The following is a 23,160-nucleotide window of genomic DNA, read 5'->3' on the forward strand; positions in this document are numbered from 1 at the left end:
ATAAGTATTGTCCTAGCTGTTTAGCTCAGTGGATAAAGCATCAGCCTCAGGACTGAAGGGTCCTAGGTTCGAATCCGGTCAAGGGCACATGCCTGGATTGTGGGCTCCCAGTGGGGGGCATGCAAGAGGCATCTGATCAATGATTCTCTCTCATCATTGATGTCTCCATCTCTCTCCCACTCCCTTCCTCTCTGAAACCAATAAAAATATGTTTAAAAAAAGAATAAGTATTACTTAAAGTGAAAGCAATTACATTTCTCTAAACAATATTTATTCCTTTTTTCTTCAAATGTATGTACTACATACTAAATTATAATAAAGTAGCATAATATGGCAATTACGTGTTGTTTATTTACATAACATCATATGTGCATATTATACATTGCATGGATATACATATTTTTCATGTTCATAATACATGCGCATGTAAGTGAATTTAAAAATCGCCGTTTAATATTTTCAAACCTTCACGTGTACTAGTTCTCCTTTCTCCCAGCGTCTCCACCACCGTAGGGGCAGCCTGGGTGTCATTACGGAGAAAGCCTCTGTGCGGGCATTCCTCCCTCCCTGTGCTGAACGGTCTCCTCAGCGATGATGTCATGGCCTGGCCATGCGTGTGCTTCTGCCTTTCCACTTACCAAAGCGAGGACACCTGCATGGGGAGAACTGAAACACGATACGGGAGAGTCCCGTTCGGTCAGAAAACAGGACACGGAGGCTTAAGGCTGCATTTCCCGTCGGAGCTAAAGCCGGAGTCGGGTTTGCGATTCCTGCACATCTAGGCCCCACCAGGCCAGACTGCACCATCAAGGCCCGTTTCCTGCCCAAAGTCAACGCTGACCCAGGCCCAGGCCCAGGGCTCACAGCGTTCCTGACCCCAGACGGTAGTCACCACCCAGGTCTGGGGACTTGTTCCAGCCCAGTCCCCTGACGAGGGAGCTGGGTGTGTGGCCTGTTCGGCCGTCTGAGGTTTGCTGCTGAGTGGGACGAGTGGCCGTCCCCTCAGCCGGCCGAGGCCTGGGCCCCGACGCCGAGCCCTCCTGTCCGCAGCCTCCGTGCTCCTCGCTCTGCGGAAACACGAGTCAGGCAGACAGTGTTTCTCTGGGAACACAATGGTCTGCGAAAGCCTGGTTATAAAACTCCGAGCCAAGTTGGAACGGAGTCACTGGGAACCAGGGAGGCCATTTCAACATTTAGGAAAATCCTCCACATAAAACTGGAGCTCCCGCAGAGTCTGGAGACCGTGCTGGCCACTTCCTGCTACGGAAAGCAGACCTGGAAAGTTAATTTAGTGTCTTCAGAGAGACGCGAGAAGGAATAAATAGGAGATGCTTAGTCAAGAGCACCAGTTAGTCATCAGAATACTTTCCTGCCTATGACAGATCCGTGTGGTTTAAAATGGTCTTCTTCTTTATGCATGTGGTTTTCTGGGCTCTGTGTGTGTGTGTGTGAGTGTGTGAGTGTGTGTGTGTGAGAGTGTGTGTGTGTGAGTGTGTGTGTGTAAGTGTGTGTGTATGTGCGTGTGAGTGTGTATGTGTGAGTGTGTGAATGTATGAGTGTATGTGTGTGTGAATGTGTGTGTGTGTGTGTCTGAGAGTATGTATGTGTGAGAGTGTGTGTGAGTGTGTGTGTGTATGTGTATGTGTGAGTGTGTGTGTGTGAGTGTGTGAGCAGTTGGGAGGGAACAGGCCTGCAAGGGAGGGCAGTTGGGGGTGACCATGTCTGCAGTGGAGGGCAGTTAGGGGTGACCAGGCCAGCAGAGGAGGGAAGTTGGGGGCTACCAGACCTGTAGAGAAGGGCAGTTGGGGGGGACCAGGCCTGCAGGTGAGATCAGTTGGGGGTGCCCAGGCCTGCAGGGGAGGGCAGTTAGGAGCAAACAGGCCTGCAAGGGAGCAGTTAGGCATCAATCAGGTTGGCAGGGGAGTGGTTAGGGTTGATCAGGCTTGCAGGCAGAGGCGGTTAGGGGCAATCAGGAAGGTAGGCAGGCAAGCAGTTGGGAGCCAGCAGTCCTGGATTGTGAGAGGGATGTCCGACTGCCCAATAAGCCTGATTCTATTTGTCTTCTTTGATTTCTTTCAGCAATGTTTTTGTAGTTTTCAGTGTACAAACCTTTTACTTCCTTGGCTAAGCTTACTTCTAAGTCTTTCACTCTTTTTGATACTAATGTAAATAGAATTATTTTCTTTGTTTTAATTTCATTTCCCTATAGCAACCATCATTATTCTCTATGTCTATGGATTTGTTTCTATTTTGTTTTGTTTATTCATTTGTTTTGTTTTTTATTAGATTCTACATAAAAATAAAATCAATTAGATATTCATCTAATACCCATTTTCACTCACTGGTACACATCTGTATTTTTAAATTGATTTATTTATTGAAAAAAACAGATCTTGTATCTTATGGAATTACTCAATGTGTCTCTTTCAAATTGGTGTTTTTCTCTCAAATTGGTATTTCTCTCTCTCTCTCTCTGTGTGTGTGTGTGTGTGTGTGTGTGTCTCCCCCTCTCTTCCATTCTCTCTCTAAAAAAAAAAAAATCAATGGAAAAGTATCCTCAGACAAGGATTAATAATGAAAATAGCTCTCCCTTATAACTATTTGGTTAGCCTAAACTATAGTCCACAAAATAAAGAATGTATACTCAGGTCTTTCCTTTACTTATCAATATTCCAAACAATGAGTTCAATGAGGCCATAGAAAGCTCTATAAATGTTTGATATTTTAAAGATCAATGTTAACTTATAATTTTTATGTTTCTGATATGCTTCAATTAATTCAATTGCTGTTTTTTCTTAAGTTCAATTGTCCCATACGTGGACAGAGTTCCCTTCAAGTTGGCACCTGTTTCATTCTGATATGACCCTCACTCATATTTGATGGTTTTACGTTCGGTAAAAAGGGATCTCAAGCTCAGGTTGCCCTGAAACATTATTCTTGTTTCCAGTCCCAGGTCTGTAATCCACCTTTTCCGAAGAGCCCCAGTTTGTTTAGCAGAAAATATTACTTAGAAAGCGCAGTCTGCAGGTCAGTGTCCCCTGGCCTTTTTAAAACATTAGCTTTAGTTTGTATTTTGGCAATAAATAGGGTGGTTATCCAAAAAATAATGAAATAAGCAGAACTATATTGTGTATGTATCAACTGCACCATTAAATTCACTCTACATCTAATGAAAATAAACGATAAATATTCAGCTTGGGAAAGAGCGTGTGTTTGTTTTAGTTGGTTGATAACACAGATGCCCAAGGCTCTCATGTTTTCTATGACATAGTTGCTCCAGCTGTTGCTTATATTACACAGCTGTTCTCAGAGTTTTCCATTTTCTATAGCACAACATGGGGGCACATATTTCCAACAGTTGCATTGTTCCTGGCTCCCCAGTGAATAGACAAACATCCTGCAAATGGCATGACCCAGCATGTTGTGGACACACGGGCAGAACAGGGATCAAGGAGCCGCTGGGTTTTAGCTCTCTGTTGACTAACCATGTACTGTCAGTGACCAATGCAAACCAGCACATGCACAAAAACTCATTAAAACGAAAGGGAGAGGCTTGACTTAAATACAGTGTGTGGGAAGAGAGTGAATGTTTCTGAAAGTCATAAAAAGTGGTTTATGTTCTAGACTGAAATAGTTGAGCTACTTCTTAGACATACAAGGACACAACTGTTCTTAGTAGATTTTGATGGATAAACTTATTATAAAGAACTAAGCCAGGTTGGTGTGGTTGAGCATCAACCTATGAACCAGGAGATCATGTTTCGATTCCCGGTCAGGGCACATGCCCAGGTTGCAGGCTCAGTCCCCAGTGTGGGTGTGCAGGAGGCAGAATTGACAAAGGTGAAAGGCACTGTCAGAAGGCTCACGCCTGCTGAGGGTGGCGTGCAGAAGCTGAGGGTGGCGTGCACTGCGTGGGAGCCCTCAGGCCTGAGGGACCTGCAGGTGGGCCTCGGGCAGCTGCACCTTCTGCGGCCTGGTGTGGGCTGGGCTTGAGCCGGGCCTGGTCCTCTCATCGGCTGTGACTCCGTGACACCAAACTGTTCATGTTCTAGAAAGTACTTCTCGGAGACCTACATGGGTTGTGTTCCACTGACCTCACCCTCCCTTTACCCATCACACGTGTGCTCATCACACGTGTGCTCACTCATCTTACAGAGCAGGGACCGTGAGAGAGCACACAGGCTTCCGTTATCCATGTGTGGGCACACGGACAGGCTGCCTGAGCTCCCCTGCTCCTGCAGAGGGCTTTATACTCACAGGGGGGAGTAGGTAGATACACACATAGTTTTTCACCCCCGGGGAAATAATTTCCAGGTTAATGCACTCTTGTAATGAGGTGTGGGGTGATGTTATCCTCTGGGTAGTAATTGAAAGACAGTAGGACTTCTCTCTAGCTGGCCTAGTAGTAAAAATGCTCCAGCAGTCCGGCCATGTAATGAATCGCCTCCTTTGTATTAAATAAAATGTTGTTAAATGGGTGAACTAAAGAATAAGACTCGTTAGTTAAAAGCTCTATTATGAGCCCCCTGTGTATTCCTCTAGCTAATTTCTTTTTAAATTGTTATGTTCAAGGTGACATTTTGGTTCCTATAAAATATTGAGATTGAATCCTGGTGGGTGTGGCTCAGCTGGTTGGAGTGTTGTCTCCTGCACTGAAAGGTTGTGGGTTCAATTCCCAGACAGGGCACATGCCTAGATTTTGGGTTCAGTCCCTAGTTGGGGTGCATACAAGAGGCAGCGTGTTGATGTTTCTCACATCAATGTTTCTCTCTCTCTCTCTCTCTCTCTCTCTCTCTCTCTCTCTCTCTCTCTCTCCCTTCCTCTCTAGGAAAATACAAAAAAACGACAAAAACCTTAAAAAACATACAGAGATTGTGGTTCATAGTCATTTTTAATCAAATAAAAGTCTTATTGGAAACTTATTCAAACAGTTTAACGTTGGTATTTTTCTGGTGTCGAAGTGCTAATGGCTATTGTAATCTGGTGAGTCTGAGACCACAGTAACCAGCTGGTGAGACATCTCTGCAGCATCTGCCGGGGCACTCTGCATAGTAAGCACCGGCCGGGCCAGACAAGAGCTGCCCGGAAGACAGAGACCAGAAAGCCATGATGAAGTCATTCCGAGTCCCCGCTGAGTCGTTAGTGATGAGGTAGAGGGGATTGGACGGGAAATGACGTAGAGACCAGTGCGTACACGACTTTCAAATACCAAGAACTCTCAGTCAGCACCAATGGACAGAGAGTTCAAGCCAAAGGGAACGTGCTAAGCAAGTGCGATGTTTTTGTCTTAAAATGTAGATTAAAATGATGTGTCATTTTACACAATTAAAACTTATGTATTTCTAATACCATAAAATCAAAGACGCGTGTCCATTGCAGAGAATTCTGGGAAGAATGAAGCGTGCAAATATCCCCTTCTCCATTTTGATAAATTCCCCCTCTCACTTATGAGTTTCCCCTCTCTTCCTCCTTAACATTAGCATCACAGGAAAATTATGCAGATACATAATATCATTAAATTATGTTAAATAGATAACATTTAAAAGAAAATGGGAAACACTAGATTTGTTTTTAGTGGTTCTAAACTAGCCTCATTTCTAATCTCATCGAATCTATCATCTATTTATCTACTGATCACTGTGCTTCAATAATGATATGAGCGCTTTTAAAAATGGACCAATATAGCATGTCTAAAATAAATATGTTCATAAAGTTATACACATATTTCCATAATTATTCTAAAAAGCCCAATCTAACTATTCTTAAAAATAAGGCCGAAATCAGTTTGGCTCAGTGGATAGAGCATCGGCCTGCAGACTAAAAGGTCCTGGGTTCAATTCTGGTCAAGGGCATGTACCTTGGTTGCGGGCACATCCCTAGCAAGGGGTGTGCAGGAGGCAGCTGTTTGATGTTTCTCTCTCATCGATGTTTCTAACTCTCTATCCCTCTCTCTTCTCTCTGTAAAAAATCAATAAAAAATATATATATTTTAAAATAAGAACAAGTTTCAGGGAAATTAAGTTGTGCCAACCTCTGGATAAATATGGCACACACATCCGCGGCAGTCCACACTTCTCTGCTGAGATGCAGAAAGAACATCAGCATTGAGGTCACCCAATTGCCAGGAGATGGAGATAGAAGTTATATTTCTAAAAATAGTCTAATAACTCGTGAAAAAAGGCAACAACTTCACCTTTACAGTAGACAAAATTATATTAGTACTAGTGTCCCAGTGCACAGATTCATGCACAATGAAAGGAAGTTAATTAGAAGAAATATTTTAGTATTGCTATTTGGGTCTTGCTAATGGAAAAAAAAAAAAAAAAAAAAAAAAAAAAAAAAGGATTCTATGGAGTCTCCTATCTACCCACTCCAGGACTTGTGTGAGGATCAAATGAGATGAGGCATGGGAAATGCTTCACAGACATTTGGTTGAACTGTAAAATGTTTATTCCTGGCTATAAAGCAAGTCAGGTTCGTGGACTGAAGAAACTGCAAGGAGGCTGGTCACTAGGGAGGGGAAGCTGGGCAGTGATACATGGCGTCATTACCCGGTTGTCACCCTTTCAGGGCTGGGCTGGCCTGGGGGCCACATTTTACACCATGGGATCTCGGCAGCATCAACTGTGATTTGGTAGAATGCTGTTTTCTGGGTGGTGGCAGGGCCTGTGTCCCATCTGGGGTAAGCCAAGTGTTGGTTTGTGGGCGCCAGTCCGTGGTGCTGTTTAGTTTTAAACGGCCAGTGCGTGTCATGGCAGTTCCTGCGTTGAGCGCCTGCCCCCTGGTGGTCGGTGAGATTCATAGCTGCTGGTCAGACAGACACTGAGCCTTTTACATACGGAGATAAGAAATGGGGTGATGGTGCCCCATAGAGTGGCAGTGTGTGAGCCTTGTGGTGCTCTCTGTCTCTGCTATGAAGGCAGTGGCATTCCTCAGGCAATGGCAGACCTTCAGAGATTTTCCCTCTCTGAGCCGTAGGGGGGGGATGTGTGCCCTGAGTGGATGCAGGAAAGCCCTCAGCAGCACAAGACAAGAGGCCAGACAGCCATTCCTTCACTCTCGCCCAAGTCTTTCCGTATCCACGCTGAGTTCCCAGCCAAGGAAGTGAGCGGGCATAGGAGATCAGAGACAAAGCCTCTAGCGTTTAAGTCATTTATAACTGATCAAACATAGGAGCCGATGGTCAGATCAGCGTGCATGAAAGGGAAATCAGACAAATCATCTCGGAGCTGCAGGCTGTGGGAAGACAAGACACGCACCAGGGGCGGGCGTGCTCGGGCGCGCCATGAGCTCCGTGTCCTCTCTGCTCTGAGTGGCTCTCCGGCCGCGGGGTGCTCCACGGAGATGGCGGCCGCTCGTCTGGGGAGGAGCGTTGGCGTTAAGAAGCATCTCTCCCTCTCAAAGCTGTTCCCGGAGCTCACAGCTCATGGACGCTCTTCAGGGCCGGTGCCTCGCAGAGCTAGACGCCTCCACTGTCAGTCACCCTTCAGACAGGGGCCTCTGGACAAGGGTTTTCGAAGGGGGGTTCCTTCCGTCAGATTTAAGTCTGGGCAGAATGGACACCCAGGATGGCACGTTACGCTGGAGCCAAAAATCAGCAAAACAAGCTCCAGCAGACAGGATCTGTGCCAGGTGTTTCACACGGTCACGGAATTGGAGCTGGAAATGTCACGATGGGAGTGGGTACGATTCGGGAGCCGTTAGACATTAGACCCTCAGCAGATGGTTGCCCAAGGGCGCACGGCCAATAAAGCGGGAATATAACGCTACCCCAGTGACGTGACTGCTCCATGTGAGACATTATAGCAGGCAAACAGCAAAAAGGCTTCCGAGGAAAACCAAATTAGAGGTTCAAAAGGTATTTTTTTTTTAAACAAATTGATAATGTCCCCATGTAAAACAATAAAAGCAATCTAAGAGGCCACATTTTTTTTCCTACAGAGATAAGGTTTCTAGTAAGTGTTATTAGTCTATTTACCCAAAGGCCCAAAGCATGAGGCCCTGAGACTGGTAAGTTGTCCCATTTTTACCCAGAAGCATCCCTCCGCTCCCTGCACAGGACACGGCGGAGTGCAGGTCAGCTTTGGGGGCTCCTCCGGCCCATCTGCGTCAGGGAGACCAGCGAGGCCAACCAGTGCGGCCACACTGTGCGCGGCCCCTGGGCCCGGGCCCCGGAGCCAGTGCTGACGGAGTGCTCCCCGTGGAAAGGCCTGAGTCCTCAGTCCGTTCGTCCTCACCGAGGCTCGGGTGGTGGCGCGGATCAAACGAGGAGCAGCCCGGGGGCGTGTCAGAGGGACACAGCACATCGGCAGATATCTCCGTGACCCTCGCGTCTGAGGCGCTGTGCTCTCTCGGGGTTCCACAGAAGCCCTCGGAGTGCTCATGACCCTGATAGTCTGCGGGGCCGGGGGAGGGAGGACCGGCATCTCCATGCCAGGAGCCAGGCTTGGAGGACAGCCGGGAGAGCGGCGTTTCCCGAAGGCTTATCACTGCTGACGGCTCCTGACCTCAGGCCTGGTTCCAGAGGCAGCGATTTTATGGTTTCCTGGGAATTCTCAAAAACACAGTTCCTTTTTCTTAACCTCCTGCACCCAAGATGGTGCCGTTTTCTTACTCGTGGTCACAGGCATGTTGCAATCCATCCCAGACCCTAATCACTTTCCATTTTGTCTGCCATCCAGCCAGCAGCCAGGTTCGGCTCCGGTGGCACAGAGAGGGGACCGGACACCACACTCCCTGCTGGGTGCTCTCCAGAACAGTCTGTGGCCTCGTGTGAAGCTGACCTGGTGCTGCACCAGCGGCTCCCCTTTCAGAGCTAGAGCACAGATGTTCCTGCGTTCACTCACCATGTCTATGAAGAGCTTATCCTCTATAATAAAGAGGTGATATGCAAATTAGCCCTCACACCCTCACAAGATGGCTGCCTGCAACCAGGTTTCAGGAGAGCACAGCTTCCTTGAAGGAGCATAGTGTATAGCACCGAATACTTAATTAACTTTTCATTAGCCTCAAACCCTTTGCTTTCCCAGCAGGAGCGTTAGTGAGGGTAACCAAACAGCTGAACAAGCAGGCTGCATGGGGAGACCAGGTTGGTGGGGGGGCCTTGAGGGGCAACCAAGCTGGCAGGGGGGTCGTTCCCTTTGCCGTTCTCCCATCTGTCCTTCAACCCTGGCTCCTGGCATGGGGATGCTGGTCCCCCCTCTCCTGGCATGGGCATGCTAGTCTGGTCATGAGCAGTCCTGAGAACTTCTGTGGAACCCCGAGGAGAGCTCAGGGACCAGGCCAGCAGAGAGAGGAAATTGGGGTGACCCAGGCTGGCAGGAATGGTAGTTGGAGGTGATTAGGCTGGCAGAGGGAGCAGTGAGAGGTGACTAGGCCCGTGGGAGGGGGCAATTGGGGGTGACCAGGCCAGCAGGGGGGGCAGTAAGAGGTAACCAGGCTGGTGGTGGTGGTGGTGGGGGGGAGTTAGGGGAGACCAGGCAGGCAGGCAGGTGAGCAATTAGGAGGCAGTGGCCCAGGATTGTGAGAGGGAAATCCGACTGCCGGCTTAGGCCTGCTAAACCAGCAGTCGGACATCCCCCAAGCGGACCTGGATTGAAGAGGGTACAGGCTGGGCTGAGGGGATCCCCACCGTGAACTGGGGATCTAGTAATATATCTATATCTATATCTATCTATCTATCTATCTATCATCTATCTATCATCTATGTGGCTTACATATATTGCTATTCTTATTTTTCTTTCAAAAGAGATCCATATTGTGGAGTATTTTTATTTTGTTGTTTATGGCTCTGCATTGCCGCCCGAATTCCACTCTAGTAATGTTCCTAACTCGTTGCTGCTCTTCGATGGAGAGACTGAGGTCTCGGGAGAGCAAGCTACCGGGGAGGAGCGGGGTGCACAGCAGCGAATACTTAATTACTTTCCATTAGACTCAAGCCCTTTGCTTTCCCTTTAAGCTGTCTTCTTAGCAAAGCTTGCATCCTGCTTTTGTAGCTGTAAGTGATACAGATTTTTTAAATAAACAGACTTCCTCCCCATCTTTCATTCTCAGGCCCTGTCGTTACGAGATGCATTCTGCACTGCCCAGCTGTGCTGGCCGAGGTCAGCGCCGGGAGTCAAGCCCCAATGTGCTCTCCACACGCACAGGAACTGCACACACACACACACACACACACACACACACACACGCAAACTGACACCGCTGTTCGGTGTTCCTTACGGTCACACATTAGGGAAGGGGGGCAGTGGTGTGGTTCCCACGGAGGGTGATGGACTGCCTTCTCTCTGAGGCCAGTGGCACGGTCGCTCAGTGACGTGTGGGAGGCCAGAGATGGGAGACAAACAGGGACACGTGCTTCAGAGATGCCCCGATTATAGTTTGGCTAAGAAATCCTGTGGCAGTATTAACACATATTGTTATTAAAATGCCTTAAAAGCAAAACATCACCGATCAAGTGATCAAGTGTTAACTAAACACGGGTTCCTTACGCCCCCAAATCTTGCAGGAGCCAGGGGCATGCACCTCTTTCTGTCCATCTCTCCCTGTTTCTGATTAGGATGAGAGCATCTGAGACGGGGAGGGAATCTGACAGATGGGATGGTGAAATCGTTGCGAAATCTTACTCCAGATTTGTACAGATAAGAAAATCAGTCTGAGGTTCTTGGGGGTGTTCTCAGCCTCTCACAGATGAGCTTCGTCAGAACAGGCTGACCTCCCACCTCCTGGCCCAGCTCCTGTGATGCCCACTGTGCCCCCTTCCTTCCTCCGCCCCTCCCCTGGTCGAAGCAGAAAGCGGGGTGGCTGGTGGGCAGTGAGCCCCACACTGTGTGACCAGCTCCCCGGGCGGGAGAGGGTTAAGACCGGGACCGGCTGGACCCAGAAGGTTCTCATTAGGAGCAGGGCCTCCCTGCCAATCCGGGAGAGCACATCCCCAAACAGCTCAGCGGGGAGAGGGAGCCGGCCAGCTGGCCGACACGCTTCTTCTTGCTGCTCCCACTCCGCTCCCTGAGGAGGAGCAGGGGGAGGGAGTCCAGGGCAAGAGTGAGACCGAGGAGGACTTGCCACGTTGCTCCTCGGAAAGGGGACCTCCGTCCACGTGTCCGCAGAGCAGGAAGGACCGGAGCCCGTGCTCTGAACGCCCAGCACGGGCCTCCCCGCAAGGACAGCCGAACCAGGTCACCTCCTCCCTCCTTCCCGGGCTCACTCCTTCCTCTTCGGAAAAGGCTGTGCTTCTGCCTGGGTGACGTGGACAAGGCCAGAGGCAGGTCCCTGCATGCGGAGGCCGGGGACCCGGCTCCCAGGAGGACGTATGGAATGACGTGTCCACATGACATTGGTTTGGGCGCCAGTGGTCAGTACGTTCAATTTGGTGCGTGGCTCTGGGAGCCTTCAATGTACCAGTTTCCCGCCGGCGCTGGGCGCCGTCAGGTGGCCTTTGTCTTGCAGACGCTGACCTTGAAGTTTGGTGTAAACACTGTCCACAAGGGCCATGGCTGTTTGTGTCTCTGGCTCTTTTTAGGGTCAAAAGCGAATTCCATTGACTGGAGCCACCTGGTTCCAGGCTCCAGAATACAGTCAGACAGGGACCAGCCGCCTGTTACAGGCTCCGGAATACAGTCAGACAGGGACAGCCTCCTGGTTCCAGGCTCCGGAATATAGTCAGACAGGGACCAGCTTCCTGATTCCAGGCTCCGGAATACAGTCAGACAGGGACCAGCCTCCTGGTTCCAGGCTCCAGAATACAGTCAGACAGGGACAGCCTCCTGGTTCCAGGCTCCGGAATACAGTCAGACAGGAACCAGCTTCCTGGTTCCAGGCTCCGGAATACAGTCAGACAGGGACCAGCCTCCTGGTCAGAGGCTCCGGAATACAGTCAGACAGGGATGAGCCGCCATGAGAACGCCACTTGACAGCACTGTCCCAAAAGCAGCACATCTGTTGGAGCTGGGCCATCTTAGGAGAGAAAGGGACACGGGGGAGGGAGGGAACATCTCGAGGTTCCCTCTTGCTTTCCTCTGCCCATCTACCTCCTTTCCCTGATTCGAGAGTAGGCATTAAGAAAACAAAAGAGACAGAGAGCTTTACTGGGAGAAAGGGAAAGAGACAGGAGGGAAGATAGAAGGGTGTGCAGCCCTGGTCGGTTTGCTTATTGGTTAGAGCGTCTGGCCATGAACTGAATGAAGAGTCCCTGGTTCGATTCCAGTCAGGGCACACACCCTTGGTCAGGACACGTGCAGGAGGCGACCAATTGCTGTGTGTGTCTCCCACTCCCACTCTCTAAAAAAAAAATCAATGGAAAAAGTATTTTCGGATAAGGATTAACAAAAAGAAGAAGAGGAGGAGGAGGAGGAGTGTGGGAATGGGTAGCTGGGGGGAGAGAGGACTCTGGAGCCTAGCGTGGTGTTTAGATTTGCAGCTTTGACCTGGGGCAGGGCACTCACCGCCTTTGGATCTGGAGAAGCTGTGGCTGGCAGTGTCAGCAGTGAGGTGGGCACGGAGATCAGAGCGGGTCATTGGCATGGACTTATTTTCAATCTTTGATTCAAAGATTAAAACGTTAATGACCCTGCAGGCGTTCGTGCGTGTTAGCTGGTTAGAAGTTCAAGTTCCCTGTGTCATGTGTTTTGTACCTTCTCCCAGCCAGGCTGCTCTGCCTCTTCCAAATGACTCAATTCTGTTTTATTTTTTATTTCATTTAGTGTTTTTTTTATTTCAGAAAGGAAGGGAGAGCCATCAGTGATGAGAGAGAATCATCGACCGGCTGTCTCCTGCACACCTCACACTGGGGATCAAGCCCGAAACCCGGGCCTGCGCCCTGACCGGGAATCGAACTATGACCTCCTGGTTCATAGGTCGATGCTCAGCTGCTGAGCCCCGCCTGCCGGGCCCGAACGCCTCCATTTTGCTTCGGAGGTGGTGGTGGTGGTGTGCTTGCTACGCCCCCTCCGCGGAGGACAGGAGCCGCGTTTTGGAAATGCTGTTGGCAGCAGATTGCTCCGGGGTGGGACGTGACAGGGAGACCAGGCAGGAGGAGGCACACGTGTCAGCGAGCGGGGCGGCCCCGAGGGGGCGAGTGCAGGCAGCGTTCACAGTCCTGGGCCCTCAGAGGGGACAGGTGTCCTCTGGCTGCTGGGGGATCGCAGGTCTGCTCTGAGCCGCTGGCCTGTGGGGGTGGGGCATGGAGAGGGGGTCAGGGTGAGGCTCCGGGCTCCGGGCAGGCAGAGGGGTGGCGGTTAGAGGAGCAGGACCCCCTCGGGTCACTCAGAACCACATGCTGTTGAATTGCTTCCGGCTGCTGAGAACATGGGTTCAGAGCTTCTCCCTGTCTAGAGATCAGGTTCCTGAACAGCACACGTCAGTGGGCTGAACAGCGAACCATGGCTGCAGCGGGGAGCACGCTGGCTCCTGTCAGCTCCGCCACTGCCTACGGGGCAGGCCGGTCCCTCGGAGGGAGGCTGACACTCCCGGTCTCTCTCCTGTCCGGAGAGGACACGTGGAGCGCTGAGGGTGCCAGCTCTGCAGGCCGTGGAGCTCGAAGCAAGACCAGCAATGAGCCGCCAGGCCTGATGAGTCTCCGTGATGACAAAGGCACAGCCATCGCTGTGCTCTCTCTCCAGAGCCAGCTTCAGGAGCGGCTGTTCCATTCGGTTCCCTTTGCTGACGTCCACCGGCTCCACTGTCCTCCAGGAGGGCTCCGTGCTGATTCCGTGGCGCCTCCGAGGGCCTCGGGTGGAGTGGGCCCTTGAATACGTTTATTAGTGAAATAATTCAGTAGAAACATTAATATTTGAGTTACTCAGAGTCTTTAAAATATTCTATGAAACTCAGGAAAATACCTTTGGGTTACTATAATTTGATCAATCATTGCAAATAATATAACTTCTTGGGCATGTATTTACATTTTATTTGTGGGATAATCGTTTCCGTTATGACACAAATGAGAAATAGAATCCGGGCGTTTCCCCAAAATGCACATTTTCAGAGCTGCCTTTGAAGATTCGAACACAGATTTTCACATCTTTTATCCTGCACAGAAACCGCTATGCTACAATAGAAAGTTCCAGACTCTTTGTGGGATGGGGTGATGGATCCTCTGAGGCACCTACGACTACAACCTTATCTTTAGTAACCTCTGAGTTCCTCCACAGTTGTCGAAGAATACTTTTCCATTTGACTTCTATTCCCTGATGGTTTTCATCCAACCACACTGAAATCCGAATTCGCGCCTGAGCTCAGGGGCCCTGTGTTCACATTGGCTTTTTGGTCAGAACCTGAAGGGGAGCATGAGCCTGAAATGCGTGTTTTATTGCCCACAACAGTGTGCTATTTGCTCACCAACATGCCTCCCGGGTAAACTGATGGAGAAGAATTACAACTCAGGCTTTCTGTCCTCCTTCATTGCAGCTACTTGGTCAGATTGCAGGTTCGACTTATTAGGAAAAAAATATCTTTTGCTTTCAGTTAGCGATTCCCTTTAAAAAAAACAAAACCAAAAAAACAACCCCCTTTTTAGATATATTTGCATCCATAGATGATCCTTTTGATGATCTTAGCTAGAATGTTGGGTCATGAAAGCTAGAATAAGCATGAGAGATGTTGACTTTCAGACTCAGAGTTCAGACAATACGGCACAAACATCATCGTATTAACAAGACCAAACTGAATTCTTTTATAACAGGAGAGATAAGAATAGCAAAGACCATTGTGATGGGGATGGGAAAAATAGAATCTGGGAGCAGAGTTGTGCAATCAGATCGATGACTAAATCTTGCTGAATTTCACGGTCTTTTTCTGCAATCCCCTAGGGATATACAGCTATCCCTTGCCTTTATTAACGTGGCGATAATGACATCTGAAAACTTCATTTTCTTTATGACTAATGATTTATGAATAAATATTTTTTAATTAAATTAATGGTGGTGACATTGGTTAATAAAATTATATACAACTAGAGGCCTGGTGCACAAAATTCGTGCACGAGGGGGTGTGTCCCTCAGCCCAGCCTGCACCCTCTCCAATCTGGGACCCCTCGAGAGATGTCCAACTGCCCACTGGGATTGGGCCTCAATGGGCAGTCGGACAGTCCTCTCACAATCATTTCATACATTTAGACCCACATTAGACTGTTTTGTAATTTTGGCTTCTATTGTCAAATGTAATTTAGAAAACTCAAAGAAGTCAGGAAGTCTATTGTTTAGTATTTTACTTAAAAAAAAAAAAAAGTAGTTTTTAAAAATAAGTGGTTTTGCTCCAGATGAAGAAAATAGGACCAGAGGCATGGATGCATGAAACAGACTGACAGATCTCGGAGGGAAGGGGGCTAGGAGTGGGAAAAGATCAACCAAAGAACATATATATACATATATGCATAGTCCGTGGACACAGACAGCAGTGTGGTGTGGTGAAGGGGATTGGGTAGAGGGGGGGACCTCAGGGGGCAGGACAAATAGGGAATATCTGTGATACTGTAAAAAAAAAAAAGATTTGGACTTAATTATGACAAGAGACCTCAAAACTATTTCTTCTTGAATTTAAAACGGGCATCTTACATTTTAATCACAGGGAGTAAAAATCTGGAAGACAAGCTCTCTTCCCTGCCCCCGCGAATATGTTTGAAGTAATTGAAAACAACTGTAACTTTTGAAAATTAAAACAATTGTAGAAAATTTTCATTGTGCCTTATGTGAAAAATACCTTCAACATAAGCATCTTTAATATGTTAGTGATATTATATATTTTAAACAACAAATGTGTGATCAGTATTCACACACCAGGGGGGGGGTGTCTGTAGCATTAATGACTCTGGGGAAACGTTAGTGTGCTGACACACAACAGCACAATGAGGATGAGGGTGAGCTGTTTCCGCAGACCTCAGCACACGCCAGCAGTCACAGAGCGGACACATCTGTAAGCTATCTGCTCAGGGCTCTGTCCTCCCTCTTCCTCAGTTCACAGTTCAAAGTCCTCCTCTGCCAAATCCCGGGAAGTAATGGAGAACAGGTGTGACTTAATTACAGGATTTGATAATGGAACGCTTGTGAGAAACCATTTTTTTTTTTTGCCCATGAATAATTAATGTAAGGGTAATCATTGTTTCTATATTTCCCTGCATCATTAAATCCTGACTCAAAGATGCCGAGTACATTTGTATCAGAAAGATTTCTTAAAGTTGGTTGGACTACTAAGAAGAATACATGAGGAACAGAAATGTGTGGTTAAAAAAATATGGTATTGATTTATTCAAGCAGATGAAAAGAAGTAAATCTTCCCAAGGAGGCCAATTGGTGAGTAAGAGGGAAGAGGGCTAAAAGAATTTGAAGGGTGTGAACAAAAAAACATGGACAACAAATGTTGAGCATTATGCAAATGCTCGCTGGGCAAAACAGCCGCATGCTGGATAACTCTGGTTCTAATAAAATGGCATTTAGACAAGAACAGTTGTCATTGGATGGGGAATTTATTGCTTGGATTGTTTAAACTTAACAAATAAGAAACTTCAAATGTTTTAGCAGCTAATAGAAAATTTTTAGAGGTCATGTATGGAGACTTAATGTTTTATGCAAGCCAAATATAATATTTTTTAGACATCATCTTTCAGCATATGATTAAATCCTGACTCAAAGATGCTGGAAATGTTATTATATGTTTTCATATGTCATTCTTGTCAAGTACTTAAGAAATGGACAATATATGTTCCTATTGGAAACTGACATCACATCCTGTAGGCCAGGACTTCTCCATCTGTGTGTGCAGCAACCGGGATGTATCAAATTATCTCCAGGGCTGTCACGGAAACCCCCCAACTCCACACGCCCTAAAAGCATTTCACAACAAAGTAGATTTAAATTCATTTTAATATTTTGTAAAAGCATGTTTTTATTGATTTCAGAGAGGAAGGAAGAGGGAGAGGCAGAGGGCGAGGGCGAGAGAGAGAGAGAGAGAGAGAGAGAGAGAGAGAGAGAGAGAGACATTAGTGATGAGAAAGAATGATGGATTGGCTGCCTCCTGCATGCCCCACACTGAGGATCTAACCCACAACCTGGGCCTGGGCCCTGAGTGGGAATCCAGCTGTGACCTCCTGATTCCTGAGTCAGTGCTCAACCACTGAGTCATGCCTCTGGACTAATATTTTTTAAATCAGCAATATTTGGAAGGCAAGGCATTTAGGAAGAATGGGTACCATGAAATAACAGGTTTAGGAATCACTGTTTTAGGTAATAAATATAACCACAGAGCAGGAGACTGCTCGTCTGTAAGATTCTCCCAGTGACTCAGTCATGATTAGCCAGCACTCCAGCGGCAGAGTCCACAGCCCTGCTGACCCTGGAGTGTGGTTTGGTTTGTTTTGCTTTTACCCTTTTCATGACCACTAATTGTAGGGGTTGTCTGTTTCTTCTTACTGGGATCATATTTTAGCATTTGACAATCCCACAGAACATAATGGGACTGAATGCAAAATGGCACAATTTTGATTTAAAAAACATCAGAATACAAGGAGATCCAAGATGGTGGCTAGCAGGACAGCAGGCTGCGAGATAGCATGAGTGAGTGAGAGCGCTAAGGGAGAGTGTGAGGACTGGCAGGGAGTGTCTGTGTTTGTGAGCGAGGGACAGCTACATTCCACAGGGCTGTTGGGGACTGGTGGACCAGGCTCCCCTGGCTGGACAGCCTCTACTACCGCTGAACTCTCTCCTGGAGCAGCAGGCTCTGCCGCAGAGCCCAGGCCATCTTGAAGGGGAGAGCAGCTGTGGTCAGAAGCCTAGCCTTATCTTCAACCTGGGAGATCTTGGATACTCCGGGATCCTACAACTACATCTCCCAGGGACCAGCTGCCCGGCATACATCCTATCTATCAATGGATGAGCATAGACCTATGAACCAGGAATTTAAATGTCTCCGCATTCCTCTCTCATACACACCTGGGACATGTGAGAGAGTGAAGATGCTTTGGGGAGTGGGAGGAGCACCTTGGACATGACATTGAAATTCCTGTTATCTCTTCGCGTCCAACCCACATCATTTGTGGATAAAACAATAGGAGGAGGAGACACAGTGAGGCCACGGAGGCCTGCCTTTCCGGATATGTGGAAGGCGCAGTGGCCTTGCCTGCTCCATCTTATCCACAGGGAAGGGGTAGATAGGATGTGTGCCAGCTGGCTTCTCTCTGCCTGTTTCTTTTCTTCAATATTTTTATTGATTTCAGAGAGGAAGAGAGAGAGAGAGAGAGAGAGAGAGAGAGAGAGAGAGAGAGAGAGAGAGAATATGATGATGATGATGATGATGATGATAAAGAACCATTGGTTGGCTGCCTTCTGCACAATCCCAACTGGGGGTTGAGCCCACAAACCCAACATGTGTCCTGACCAGGAATGAACCCTGACCTCCTGGTTCATAGGTCGATGCTCAACCTCTGATAGATAGGATGTATGCCAGGTAGCTTATCTCTTCCTATCTCTTTTTTAAACATATATTTTTATTGATTTCCGAGAGGAAATTATACTACCTTTTGAGGAATTTAAATAACATACCCATAAGGAAATAATCTAGTTTTTAAAAAATAGGCCTAAGAAATAAAAAAATATTTCACAAATTGAAAGATAATAAATGAAGCAATTCATGTTATGTCACCAAAAGGGAAAGTAAAAATTCAACTCCACAGCAGCCCTAAAAAATGCAATGTTGGGTAAATTAATGTTTTTTTATGGCTTTGACTTTCCCTTGATTTTTAAAAATGTGACTTTTTTCCTCATAAACTTACTTCCCAATTAAATAGTGTTTTACAGTTTTCTTCAGTCACTACGCTGCACTGCGTACATGCGACTGGGGACTCAGCTGTTTGCAGTGTGGGTGGGGCAAGACACTGAGGAACGCAATGGCTGCTGTCTGGTGGTGGCTTCTATCTTCTCTTCCCTTCTCTTCCCTTCTCTTCCCTTCCCTTCCCTTCCCTTCCCTTCCCTTCCCTTCCCTTCCCTTCCCTTCCCTTCCCTTCCCTTCTCTCCTCTCCTCTTCTCTCCTCTTCTCTTCTCTTCTCTCCTCTTCTCTTCTCCCCTCCCCTCCCCTTCCATCCCCTCCTCTTTCCTTCCCCTTCCCTCTCCTCCCCTTTCCTTCCATTTCCTTCCCTTCCCTTCCCTTCCCTTCCCTTCCCTTCCCTTCCCTTCCCTTCCCTTCCCTTCCCTTCCCTTCCCTTCCCTTCCCTTCCCTTCCCTTCCCTTCCCTTCCCTTCCCTCCTCCTCTCCTCTCCTCTCCTCTCCTCTCCTCTCCTCTCCTCTCCTCTCCTCTCCTCTCTTCTCCTCTCCTCTTCTCCTCCTCCCCCTCCTCCTCCTCCGTCTCCTCCTCCTCCATCTCCTCCTTCTCCTTCTCCTGTACCCCCAGGCGTCATGCAGTGCTGTGTCCTCCATGACCCTCTTTATGGATAGCGAGTTCCCCCAGTCTCCTGCCTGGGGCAGCAGCAGGGCTTTGTGCTTTGTTTTGCTTGTTGTTGCTGAGAAACACGACTTGCTTCTTTGACACCAGAGACCTTCTTCTTGGGAATCACATTGTGCACAATAAGAAAATCCAGAGTGGGCCCCACTGCAGATGTTCCTGAGAAGATAAGATTCTCTGGAAATAAAACATTAAACTTCCTCTCCAAAAGAGTTAGACTTTTCTTCCCAGTACTCACTCATCTATAATCATTAAAGCCTAATATGAAAATCGGCCAAATCGCAGAACAGCCATCTGGACGACCTTCCGGACAAAGCCACAGCTGCCAGGGCCTACTCTTGCACGGATTTTGTGCACCGGGCCCCTCGTTCTTTAATAAGTTCAAGGGAATAAACCTTCATTTTTCTTAGTAGTTGTAGTATTGCCCTTCCTTTCATTTCTCAGCTAACTGGCTTTAATAAGTCATTCTTGGAACCTTGATAATGACCTGGAAGCCAACGCACTGGACATTCGATTCGGTTCTTTTCACTTTCACTGGAAGCCTCGTCTCCTTCCCGAGGGTCCGCTTCTCCGATGAAAAAGGAGCAGAAGGTCGTCGGTAAATTCTTCCCAGTGTCCTCATTTCTAGGAATTAGGATCATCACGTTTTGGGACTCAGCTGTCAACTGATGCAAATGTGCTTGGCTGCCCTGATGGGGAGCCTGAGGCCATGAGTTCTGCTTTAGATCAGCTCCGTCATCTCCTTGGCGACCACAGTGGTGACTCTACGGTTGGATACTCCACCAGCACTGGTGCCTTCGGTGGGATCAGCAGGTTTCATAATGACATAATCCTGAAAAGAGTATCAGGGATTAATGCGGTCCCACCGCAATTTGAAATGACTTTTTTCTTCTACCGATAGTGCATAGAGAGCAAAGGGAGACATAAGTAACCGAAATAAAATGTGGTTTCTAAAGCATGAGTTACTTGGAACTGATTTGAATAATATTAAATTTTCATTAGCTCATTCAATTGAATCATTCCTCAAATGTATTTTCCAACTATAATTTAAATCTTGAAAAATGAATTAGGTAACTTATATTTTAAGTTTCTTTATACAATATTAACTTTTAATTCCTATAAGATTTGGGGGGTCAAAATCCCCCCCCTTTTTTTCTTTTAGTTTGTAATCCAAATATCCATGTTTGATTATAATTGCATAGTCAGTGTTAAATAAATATCGATGCTGTTTCCTCTCCTCCCCCCAGCAACAGGATGCACTTGGGATAAACTCCCCTCTTGCCTGCCTGCCTTCTCACCTCCTCAGTTAATTTCTCTCCACTCCCTGCCAGTCTCTGGGCATCAGGAGCCATAAAGGAGCATGATCTGAGTCCCCTGGAAATGGAATGGCTTTGGGCAGCTCCTATGTGACAATAGGTCTCTCAATAGTGTAGGAAGCCCTGAGGCACCCAGCCTGCATGGCTCAGTGATGAGCGTGGACCTAGGAACCAGGAGGTCACGGTTCAATTCCAGTGAAGGGCACACACCCAGGTGGCGGGCTCAATCCCTAGTGGGGGCATGCAGGAGGCAACTGATCAATGATTCTCTCCTCAGTGATGTTTGTATCTCTCTCTCCCTCTCCCTTCCTCTCTGAAATCAATAAAAATATATATATTTTTTAAAAAGAATCCCCCCTCATAAAAAAGAATCCCTGAGGCACATTGGGAGATGATGTTCATGAGACAATCTATTTATATAAAAGGCTAATATGCAGAGTGTCCCCGAGAGAGCATGATGAGAGTTCTATTGCTTGCTATGATGTGTGCTGACCACCAGGGGACAGTGTGGAATGAAAGAAGGTCCCAGCCAGCAGGTGAAAGACCCCATGGGCCCTGATTGCTGGCCAGGCCTAGGGACCTTACCCTGCTTGATTTCCTGCACAGTGCTTCTAGTAACAATATAATTATGCTGATACCCACTTGGCATTGGAAAGGGTCAGTATCAATGGTAATTGTAGTCATAATCAACTGAGTAAATGATACAGAATTTCTTGGTAATAATAATTATCACAATTATTTGCATTCATCAACTTTAGTGCTCATAGGAGTTCTTTGATGTAGTTGATCTTATCTCTTACAGATGAGAAAATTAGTCACCTGCTCCCATCGCACAGTTCACACCTGGTAGAATTGGGTTTCAGCCAGGTCTGCAGGGTCCAGAGCTCGTGCTCTTACAATACACCCTGAGTGCTGCTGCCTCTCTCTGCTGCCCCCAAGCCTAGGGAATACTCACCAGAGAATTGAACACTGTTTACATATATTATCAAAATTTACCTTCTATTTTTTAAACACATTTTTTATTGATTTCAGAGAGGAAGGGACAGGGAGAGAGATAGAAACATCAATGATGAGAACCATTGATTGGCTGCCTCCTGCACATACCCTACTGGGGATGGAGCCCACAACCCGGGCCTGTGCCCTGACTGGGAATCAAACCATGACCTTCTGGTTCCTAGATCAACACTCAACCACTGAGCCATGCTGATCACACTTAAATTTACCTTTTAGAGATCACTGAATAGCTGACATCAACACTAACGTCCTTTAAGAATGTAACGTAATTGTGTGTGTTTTCTTTTTATTAAGTTAAATGTATTGGGATAACATTGGCTAAGTGTGTTTCTATGTTACAAGATTTGTACATTGCACTGTGTGGCCAACACACAAGGTCAAACCATCTTCATCACCAGATAATTGTGTGTATTTTTTTCACATGTATTCATTAATTTTATTTTACTGCTATTCTGCACTTCAAATGCACTCCCAGTTACCATCAAATCCCATAACTTCTCTGCATCACATCTGGATAAATGCATACAGATTACATGCCAAAGAGCTGTGATGCATGGAAAAATTCTCTTGGCATTCCCAAGACTTTTCCATTTCTTTAAAATTAGTCTTTACGTCTCTAAAAAGCAGATATGAAAACTTGTAATTGATATATATATTTTCCTATCCAGGGCTCTATCTGCTGCTTATGTTCTGTGTCAATGTCCCCTGCATGCCTGCTACCTCTTTGTGAGTGAAGAAGCTTCTCGCCCTGCCGATACCCATGTGCCGTTGACTGGCCTTTGTCATGTCTGCAGAGGCCTGGGCGCTGTTCCTCACATCTCAGCTTACTCTGTGCCGATGGCACAGTAGCGTCCGGAAGACGAGGCCGGGGTTGATGGCTCACACAGACTTCCCAATCAGCTCCTGTTGATACAGCACCTCCCCTCGCATCTCTCTGGGCAGTTGGAGGTCCTGAAAGTCTCACAGGTGGTGCCACACCTGGAAATTAGCGTGGCGGCCGGAAATGTCAGGCTCAGCGCACTGAGCCATCCTCAGGACGTGGATGCGGGTGGCTCGTGGCACTCCCATGCTTTCCGTTCCTTTGCTTGCCCATCACGGTGAAGGTGAAGGTGGTCACGGTGCAAGGTGTGACAGCTTTAATCGTCCACACTAGTTAGCCACCTAATTCATTTCAGCCACTCAAAGCTAACCCCGGGAAGGTGCGAGCTCGGAGACCAGACCGTCGTGTCCGCCAGCCGTGGGGTAAGGCCGATGCCTTCCCCTGAGAGCTGAGCCCTTCTCCTCGCAGACACCCCTTTGCCGCCAGGCCCGGCTCCTGTGCGGGAGAACATGGGTCCCGGGGGGAGGACAGCGCTCCCGGTGCTGTTCTCCCCCGGAGGTCCCACGTTCTCGCAAAGGGATGTGT

At 47.7% G+C, this 23,160-nt stretch overlaps 1 long non-coding RNA gene across 1 annotated transcript; it reads left to right on the plus strand.

Annotated features, from left to right (window-relative positions):
• The first annotated feature begins 6,316 nt into the window (after positions 1-6,316).
• Positions 6,317-19,752, plus strand: LOC123651735. Its single transcript, XR_006740610.1, has 3 exons — positions 6,317-6,554; positions 8,627-8,630; positions 19,742-19,752. It is a non-coding gene; the product is annotated as an uncharacterized LOC123651735 (long non-coding RNA).
• Positions 19,753-23,160: the final 3,408 nt, after the last annotated feature.

This window comes from Pipistrellus kuhlii, unplaced genomic scaffold, assembly GCF_014108245.1.
Source record: "Pipistrellus kuhlii isolate mPipKuh1 unplaced genomic scaffold, mPipKuh1.p scaffold_m20_p_79, whole genome shotgun sequence".
NCBI classification, from domain to species: domain Eukaryota; kingdom Metazoa; phylum Chordata; class Mammalia; order Chiroptera; family Vespertilionidae; genus Pipistrellus; species Pipistrellus kuhlii.